The following is an 8,941-nucleotide window of genomic DNA, read 5'->3' on the forward strand; positions in this document are numbered from 1 at the left end:
TAAGATTCTGGCGGGAACTCTTAAACGAAGCGCGCGCTCTGAGTTTTATTTAAGTTGTTTTTGCGATCTATCTTGATTTTATCAGCTGAAAAGTTATGAAAAGTGTTCAAAAACGTTTCTAAACATGATTGGTGACGAAGGAGGAGGCGATAGCCCTCCAGTTATCAAGGCCAGGAAAAGGGCATCAGTGCCGAGGAGAATGGAGAAGGCTCCAACGAGGATGATTTGTATTTACCCTATCTAAAGCCTAATTATAAAAGGTTGTATCCCGAAAATTCGTTAAATGTCGAATTTAAAGTGTTATTGAGAGCAAGGACAATAAGGAAAAGCTAGGTAACAAAAGTCAATTTACCTGAACCATATTTTTGCTGCGGAGGTGAAAGGTGTGGTGGCCATTCGCAGAATAAATGCGAATAAAATAACAGCGATCTTCAAGCAGTATAATACGGCGAACAACTTTTTAAACAATACCAAATTCATGGAAAAATATAACATGAAAGCTTATATCCCGGCTGCGCAAATAGAACGAACGGGCATAATACGGTATGTACCACAAAACATTTCCAATAAGGAGTTGTACAGTAACTGTCTTCCAGCTTCGACATCGTCGCGGTACGGCGCTTTACTAAAAAAGTCGGTCAGAATAGGGTACCTCTACAGACAGTGAGTATTACATTCCTGTCAAATACATTGCCAGATAGTGTGCAATACGATCTGTTTTCCTACAGAGTATTTGACTATGTCCCACCCTTACAGCAGTGCTATCGCTGCTTCAAATTTAACCACTCTGCAAAAGTATGCAACGGGAAGCAGCGATGCAGCTGCTGTTCAGGTGAACACTCGTACAAAGATTGTGACAAACCAACTGAGCTCTGCTGTATAAATTGTGGTGGAGCTCACTTAGCTATTTCTAAAATGTGCCCCATTAAAATGAGAAAAATCCAAGAAAAGAAAACCAAATAATTATGCAAGTGTTACAGACTCTAAAAGGGATGAATTTCCTCCATTGATCAAAAACCTATCTCGAAACAACCACAAGACACTACAATAAACAACAATTCCAAAACCTGGCATCCACAAGCTCTCCCTCAAAAACAGTTGACTTAAAAAATCTTTTAATGACCAATAACGATTTGACAATGACTATTGTGCGCACTCTAATAGCGATTGCTAACAAAGCAGACGATTCTCCAGTTACGACGAAATCTATCAAAGATTTACTTTTCAAAAAACCTGCCTTAATTATGGATCTAGCTACAACTTCACAATTCGTATCGCTCAGTTTAATATTCAAAGTCTTCATAATAAAAAACCTTACTAATAATTTTTTACACAAAATAAAATAGATATATGTCTTCTTAACGAAACCTGGTTTTCAGATACCCGTATCACCAACATTCCAATTACAATTTACATTTTCGCAATGCTGATAATGGTCATGCGGTGTCGCTATTTTAATAAAGCCATCATTTAAGTACAAGCCTCTACAAACTACTTTTACGAAGATATTCAATCTATAGCAATATCAATCTCTACAGAAAGTGGTGACCTTACCATTTTATGCGTGTACTGGCCTCCAACAGACAGAAATATAAGAATAGATAGATTACGTAGCATAATAAATAATTTACCTAAACCAATCTTTGTATCAGGAGATTTTAACGCACATCATATTGCCTTTGGCTGCGTATCTACAAAAGGTCGCGGTCAACAATTATTCGATTTAATCGACGATTTAAATTTGTGTATCCTTAATGATGGTAACTTTACTACAATAAATTATCCTAATTGCAACCCTCTGCAATAGACATCAGTTTCACAAGTCCGAATATAGCACCACTTTGCGCGTGGTTTGTAAGCGATGACAACATGGGTAGCTACCATTTTCCTACTATAACAATATTATAATGTCCGTTGATAAATATCAAATTAATGCCCCAATGGAAAAGTTTCTATACAATAAACTGACTGGAAAAAGTACTGTGAACTTTCTAAAGAATATTTTAAAGATATAGTGTTAGATGCTCAAAATCCACTCAAGACTTATGACCAATTCTGTTCGCAGCTTAACTCTCTAAAATTAAATTGCATTCCTAAATTTACTAAAACTTCTAACTTTAGAAGTAAGCCTCCTGCACCTTGGTGAACAGTAAATGCGAACAAAGTGTCATTGATTCATATGAAGCATTAAAATTCTATAGAAACAATCTAGTGTAGAAAATTTCATTAAATACAAAAAACTAGATGCTATTAAAAAGAGAACAATAGCAGAAGAAAAAAAGTGTAGTTGGAGAAGGCTTTGTGGCAGTTTTAACAGAACTACCCCTATTAGTTTAATTTGGAAATATATTAAAATGTTTAAAAGAATTAAAACTACTAATAAATCTCTTAATGATGAATTTATTGGCCCTTTACTGGATAAATTAACAAACAATGATAATCACAATTCCACTGAGAATCTTGAAAATTATTTTGCCTTAACAACAATCGCGATTCATCCAAGTTTTTGCTTGATCCTTTTTCATGGAGAGAATTCATCCACAGTTTACAGTCTCGTAAAAATACAACGCCTGGTCTAGATGACTTTCCTTATATACTGATTAAGAATTTGGATCTTTCAGTTCAAAAGCTATTTCTAAATATCCTTAATTCCCTTTGGGTACTGCAAATCATACCACAGTCATGGAAAACACAATGTGTCATTCCAATACATAAGCAAGGAAAACCACCTGAAGACGCAACTTCTTATCGCCCAATTTTCTCTGTCTTCATGCTTAGGTAAAATCTTTGAGAATATGATTAAAACTCGGCTTGACTATTTTATAGAAGCCAATTCCGTTATCCCTCCAATTCAGTATGGTTTCCGTCGCGGAAGAAGTTGTGCCGACAGCTTTGTCTCTCTCATCGAAGACCTGAAAAATGCAAAATGTAATAAATCTAGTGTTGCTTGTGTTTTCTTAGATGTACAAGGCGCTTTTGATAATGTAAGTCCCTCAATTCTTGTACAAGTTATGTCTAGCCTACAAATACCTGGCTTATTGTGCAAATGGATTTATAACTTTTTAACAGATAGGACTTTGTATATAAGACATAACAATAATATGTACGGACCTCGAACTGTATCCAAAGGTACAATGCAAGGAGCCACATTATCTCCATTGCTGTATAACTTATATACAAGTGAAATTTGTAAATATGTAAATATGAATAATGTTAAGGTACTACAATTTGCTGATGACTTAGTCATATACAGCATTAATTATAATATTGATCAAGCTATTAACTATGTTAATAAAGCCCTCAAAGATCTGCACTCTTATTATAACAACATACTAAAATTGAAAATTAACCCTTCTAAGAGTAGTGTATTATTGTTTACAAAAGACAATCCAACTGATGTTATAACTTATAATGATGAGATCATTCCAAATGTTCCCCAACATAAGTTTTTAGGAGTGGTAATTGATACTAAACTAACTTTTGAAATGCACATTAAATATATATTATCCAATGCATTAAAAGGATTTAACATTATGAAATGCCTAGCTGGAGTAACATGGGGCGCTGATCCCCAAACATTATCTTGTTTGTACAAAGCTATTGTAAGAAGCCACTTTGACTATAGTTGTTTTGCTTATATAAATAGCTCACACACTAAAAAACTAGATATTTTACAGAACAAAGCTATCAGAGTAATATCAGGTGCCATGTGCTCTACACCTGTTAGAGCAATGGAAGTGGAAACTATAATAAGTATAATCATTTAACTTGTTTCATCTTTTTGAGGAACCAACGAGAGTGACGGCTAACACAGCTACATGTTTAGATAATATTTTCTGCAAGTGTGATGCTATGGACAAGGAAATAATAAACTGTTTTAATTCCGATCACAGCGGCCAAAAAGCCTGTTTTACAATACTTAAACAGACAAATGATCGAGTAATAACCTACAGACCCGTTAAAGAAGCTCGTGTAGAAAAATTCAAGGAAAATATTATCAACAGCGTTCCTGAGCCTTACATGGAGGGAAGTGATCCTAACGTCCTATATAAGAACCTGTCTACAGTAATTAATCGAGAGTTCGAAAAAGTTTTCACATTAAGAACTAAAATGAGAAACGGTAACAAGGCAAAGTTTAGTGACTGGGCCACGGTGGGAATACATAAGAGTAGAACTAGGCTTTACGAACTTTATGAAATGAAAAGTCACAGTCAAGACCCCTCCTTTATAGACTACGTTAGAAAATATTCCAAATTATTTAAAAAAGTATGTATTGCTGCCAAGGCTGATTATCTTAGTAATAAAGTTAAATCCGCTGAAAATAAAGTAAAAGCTGTATGGAATGTAATAAATACAGAAACAGGTAAATCTAAGCCCCGTTGTCAATTCCAATTAAAAGTGGATGATAGAATATTGACTTCAGATTTAGAAGTGGCGGGTGCTTTTGAAATTTTTTTCTCAGATATAGCTGTAAATACGACTCGCGATCTAAAGTCTTCCACTGTGCTGGCTAGTTCTTATCTAAATGAAATTGCGAAGGATAAACGTCTGAATTTTGATTTTCAACATACTAACTCTGAAGAAATTATAAAGACTTTTAAATCTTTAAAACTGAAGAATACGGAGGATCTTTGGGGTATTTCTGTTCGAGTTATGCAATCTGTCATCCATATTGTGGCACCGTACCTAGCCGTCATATTTAATAAGTGCATTGATGATGGTGTGTTTCCGGACTTAATGAAATATAGCAAAGTGATTCCATTGTTTAAAGCTGGGAGCTCATCTGATCCTGGCAACTTTCGTCCGATATCTGTGCTGCCTGTGCTGAGTAAAGTGTTTGAAAAGATCATGCTTAACCAGCTGCTTCGTCACTTTAATGTAAACAACCTACTACACAGTCAGCAATTCGGTTTCACAAAAGGCCGTTCGACAACAGATGCAGCCGCAAGTCTCATGAAGTACATTTATGATGCATGGGAAAATTCGCAAGATGCAATAGGAATATTTTGCGACCTCTCCAAGGCCTTCGATTGCGTGGAGCATGAGACGCTTATCCGCAAACTTCAACACTATGGACTTTCAGCTAAAGCACTTAACCTGGTTAAGTCTTATCTCAGCCAAAGAATTCAAAAAGTGGACATAAATAGAACGCAGTCAGCTGGCTCAGCGGTGAAGCTTGGAGTTCCACAAGGCTCCATTTTGGGTCCATTTCTCTTTCTAGTATATATAAATGACCTGCCCCACTTGCTAGAACAGAAATGTAACATAGTATTGTTTGCAGATGATACTTCTTTGATATTCAAAGTAAACAGGCAACAAGAAGATCCAACCCACATCAATGAGACTTTAGCAGAGGCGCTAAACTGGTTCACCGCTAACAATTTATTACTAAATGCAGCTAAAACTAAGTGTATAAAATTTTCGTTGCCTAATGTGAGACAGTTTGAAACAACTATTTCCTTAAACGGAGAGAATCTGAAACTTGTGCATGAGACTGTTTTTCTTGGTCTTACGTTGGATCGTAATTTACAATGGAGCCCGCATATTTCTGGTCTTGCTGGTAGATTGAGCTCTGCCGCCTATGCTGTACGAAGAATCAGACAATTTACCAACGTTGAAACTGCCCGGCTAGTTTATTTCAGTTATTTTCACAGCATAATGTCCTATGGTATGCTGATTTGGGGCAAGGCAGCCGACATAGAAACTATCTTCATTCTACAGAAGAGGCAGTCCGGTCTATCTACAACCTTGGCTCCCGAGATTCACTAAGAGAACGCTTCAAGGAGATAAACATCCTCACAGTAGCTTCACAGTATATACATGATGTGATATTGTATACACACAAGAATATCGAGTCCTTTAAAAAAGTGTCAGACGTACATGATATCAATACTCGTAATAAGCACAAGCTTGCCGTTCCAAAATTCCGTTTACGGAAAGTAAGCAAATCTTTTGTGGGAAACTGTGTGAGATTTTACAATAAAGTTCCTGTAGAAGCATGGAAATTGCCACACAACTCTTTTAAAGAATACATAAAGAGTGCACTTCTGAAGAAAGCTTACTATAAAGTTGAGGAGTACTTATGTGATGATGCGACATGGCCTAAACTGAAAGCCGATGAAAATTAGGATGTTGATGTGTGATGTGATGTATTCGTGTTTGTGTATGTGTGTGTGTTTATGTCGGTGTATAAATAAGTGTTGTGAAGTGTGACTTGGCAGTGTCCCGGCGCATTTCGTGTCTAGTTTCTGGTTCTGTTGCCGTTGTCCACGTTGCAGAGTTTAATTTAAAAATATTTATTGGTTTGACATTTGGAGACCTTATACATCTCCATTTCTTTATTTTAATAATTATTTTAAGTTTTTGACATTGGAGGCTTTTTACACCTCTGAAGATTGTATAATTTGGTTAATTAAATTAGTTTACTTTGACATTCAGAGACTATATACATCTCTGAATTATTTAGATTAGGAATTTTATTTATTGTTAACTCAGGGACTTTCTACATCCCCTTGCTATATAGTAATTTTATTATTAACTCAGGGACTTTATACATCCCCTTGCTATATTTAAGGCTGTATATTGTTAAGCTTATGGATTTTAAACGTGTATATTTTTAGTTTAATTTCTAGTCACAGGCCCGCGACGTCGAAGCTCCCAAGACGATCCCATAGAGCTTATGGGAACGGAAGCAATACCATGCACTCGGTACCGCTCTGCTTTCAGAGCATGACATGAGTTCGTGTGAGCTAACTTTGGGGGCGGCAGACGTGAGCTTGCCTTCGGAATCCAAAAGTTTAATGGTTACTTGACCTGAAATGTAAATTTCAGAATTAAATTATTATTATTATATTTATTTATTTTTTTTTTTTTTTTTTTAATTTATGACGGTGGAAGCATTCTACACTTCCACTGAACGTAGATTATAGTTAGAGTTTAGTTGTGTAACTAAGGGACCCCATACATCCCTGTATTATTATTATTATTATTTTGTATTTTCTTTTATTTCATTGTATACTGTAGTTTTTAAGTATTTTATTTGTAATTATTTTATGTTGAAAAAATGACTTTCTGCCAAGTTTCTTGCGGCGCATTCTTCTTGGCAATGATGGTCTTTCCGAAAGCGCTGGTAGTTTTAAAAAATGACGTGTAAAAGTGCCCATTGCGGCCTATTTACTGAATAAATGATTTTGATTTTTGATTTATTTTTTTTTGAACTGCTACAATGCCACTCATCCTTAGAAGATTATTGTTGTTCATGAGATTTTGTGCCAAGATTATTTCACAAAATAATAATTTAGTTATAGAAAGTATATTACCTGGCCAAAGGGCAATCGCAGCTCCACTGCTGTCTACCAGTGATCTTCTGGCTTGTAAGTCACCCAAGCTCAGTAACATCATTCTGGAAATTAAAAATGTTTGCTCTAAAATTTACACTAGTAGTATTTCTCCTTGCTACTCATTTCCATTTACCAGTGTGGCCTTTGAAATTTCAGTTATCAGTGATAAAGTTCATAGTAATCAGGAGCTTCTAGAATTTCTACACAAAAACAGTAAATACTATACTCTCTATACTGATGGCAGTAAGGGTGAGGGGGTATGTTCGTAGTGCAGTATATGATCCGCAAATTAAGTTTTCTCAAAGTTTTGTACTAGACAACAATTGTAGCATATTCACTGCAGAAGCATACGCTATTATTGAAGCGCTTAAACGTATCTCATGTGTAAATAATTATAAGGATTTTCTAATACTATCTGATTCACTTAGTGTAATTAAATTGCTAGAAAATTTCAAAATACATTACAAAACTAATTATTTATTATACAAAATTAGGAATATTTTGTACAGCTTTTCCCTAAAACAGATCGAAGTATCCTTTATGTGGATTCCTTCTCATAAAGGAATAACTGGTAACGAAATCGCAGACCAGACTGCTTTCAAAGGATTAAATATGTTGGATGTACAAAATATAGTGCACGTCCCTCTGACCGACTTTTATAGTACGTTTCGCAGAGATGTAAGAAGATACTGGACAGACATGTGGAAGAAAGATCAAGAAGAGAAAGGAAAATGGTACGGAAATATTCAAACTGATTTACCCGTCAAGCCGTGGTACCATGATTTGAAGATTGCCAGCCGGGATTTTATAACTATCATAAACAGGCTTCGGTTTGGTCATTGCAATGCACCATTCCACTTGTACAGGCTCGGTATTGTTAACACTAATATTTGTTCTGCGTGCAATAACGCCGTTGGAGACCTAGACCATATTATATTCAAATGTCATAGCTATGCACTGGACAGACTGATACTTGCCAGCGAAATAAATCAAGCTGAAGAATCCTCCCGCCGCCTCACTGACCTATTGAAAAACACAAATTGCTTCGTTCCTCTCTACAAATATATCAAAAATACAATTGGAAAAATATAGTGAAATAAGTGAATTCAAGTGATCATAAACAAGACTTCTAAAATAAAGACTTGGCTTAAAGGTCTCGTTACCAAGCCACAATCTCCAAAAAAAAAAAAAAAAAAAAAAAAAAAATAGATTAAGTACCTTTAAAATAGTTCTGCAGGGCTACTACGAAACTTGAAACTCGAAGTTCGTGTCGTGCGATCCCGCCGACACTTACACTATTTAATACTAGAGCGAGAGGGATCGCATGACACGAAATTCGAGTTTTGTAGTAGCCCTGCAGGGAGGCTACTACAAAATTCGAAAATCGAAGTTCGTATCGTACCGTCCCTCTCACTCTCGTTTTAAACAATATAAACGTCAGCGGGACGGCTAGATACGGAGTTCGAATTTTGCACTTCGTAGTAAAGGGCCTGCGGGCAACTCCGGAATTCGAAATTCGAAGTTGGTGTCGTTCGTCCCTCTGACACTTACTATTTAACTTTGAGTAGGTATTTATCTAAAAGCTATAAGTTTAAGTAATA

The sequence above is a fragment of the Choristoneura fumiferana genome, chromosome 3 (assembly GCF_025370935.1).
Source record: "Choristoneura fumiferana chromosome 3, NRCan_CFum_1, whole genome shotgun sequence".
Taxonomy (NCBI): Eukaryota; Metazoa; Arthropoda; class Insecta; order Lepidoptera; family Tortricidae; genus Choristoneura; species Choristoneura fumiferana.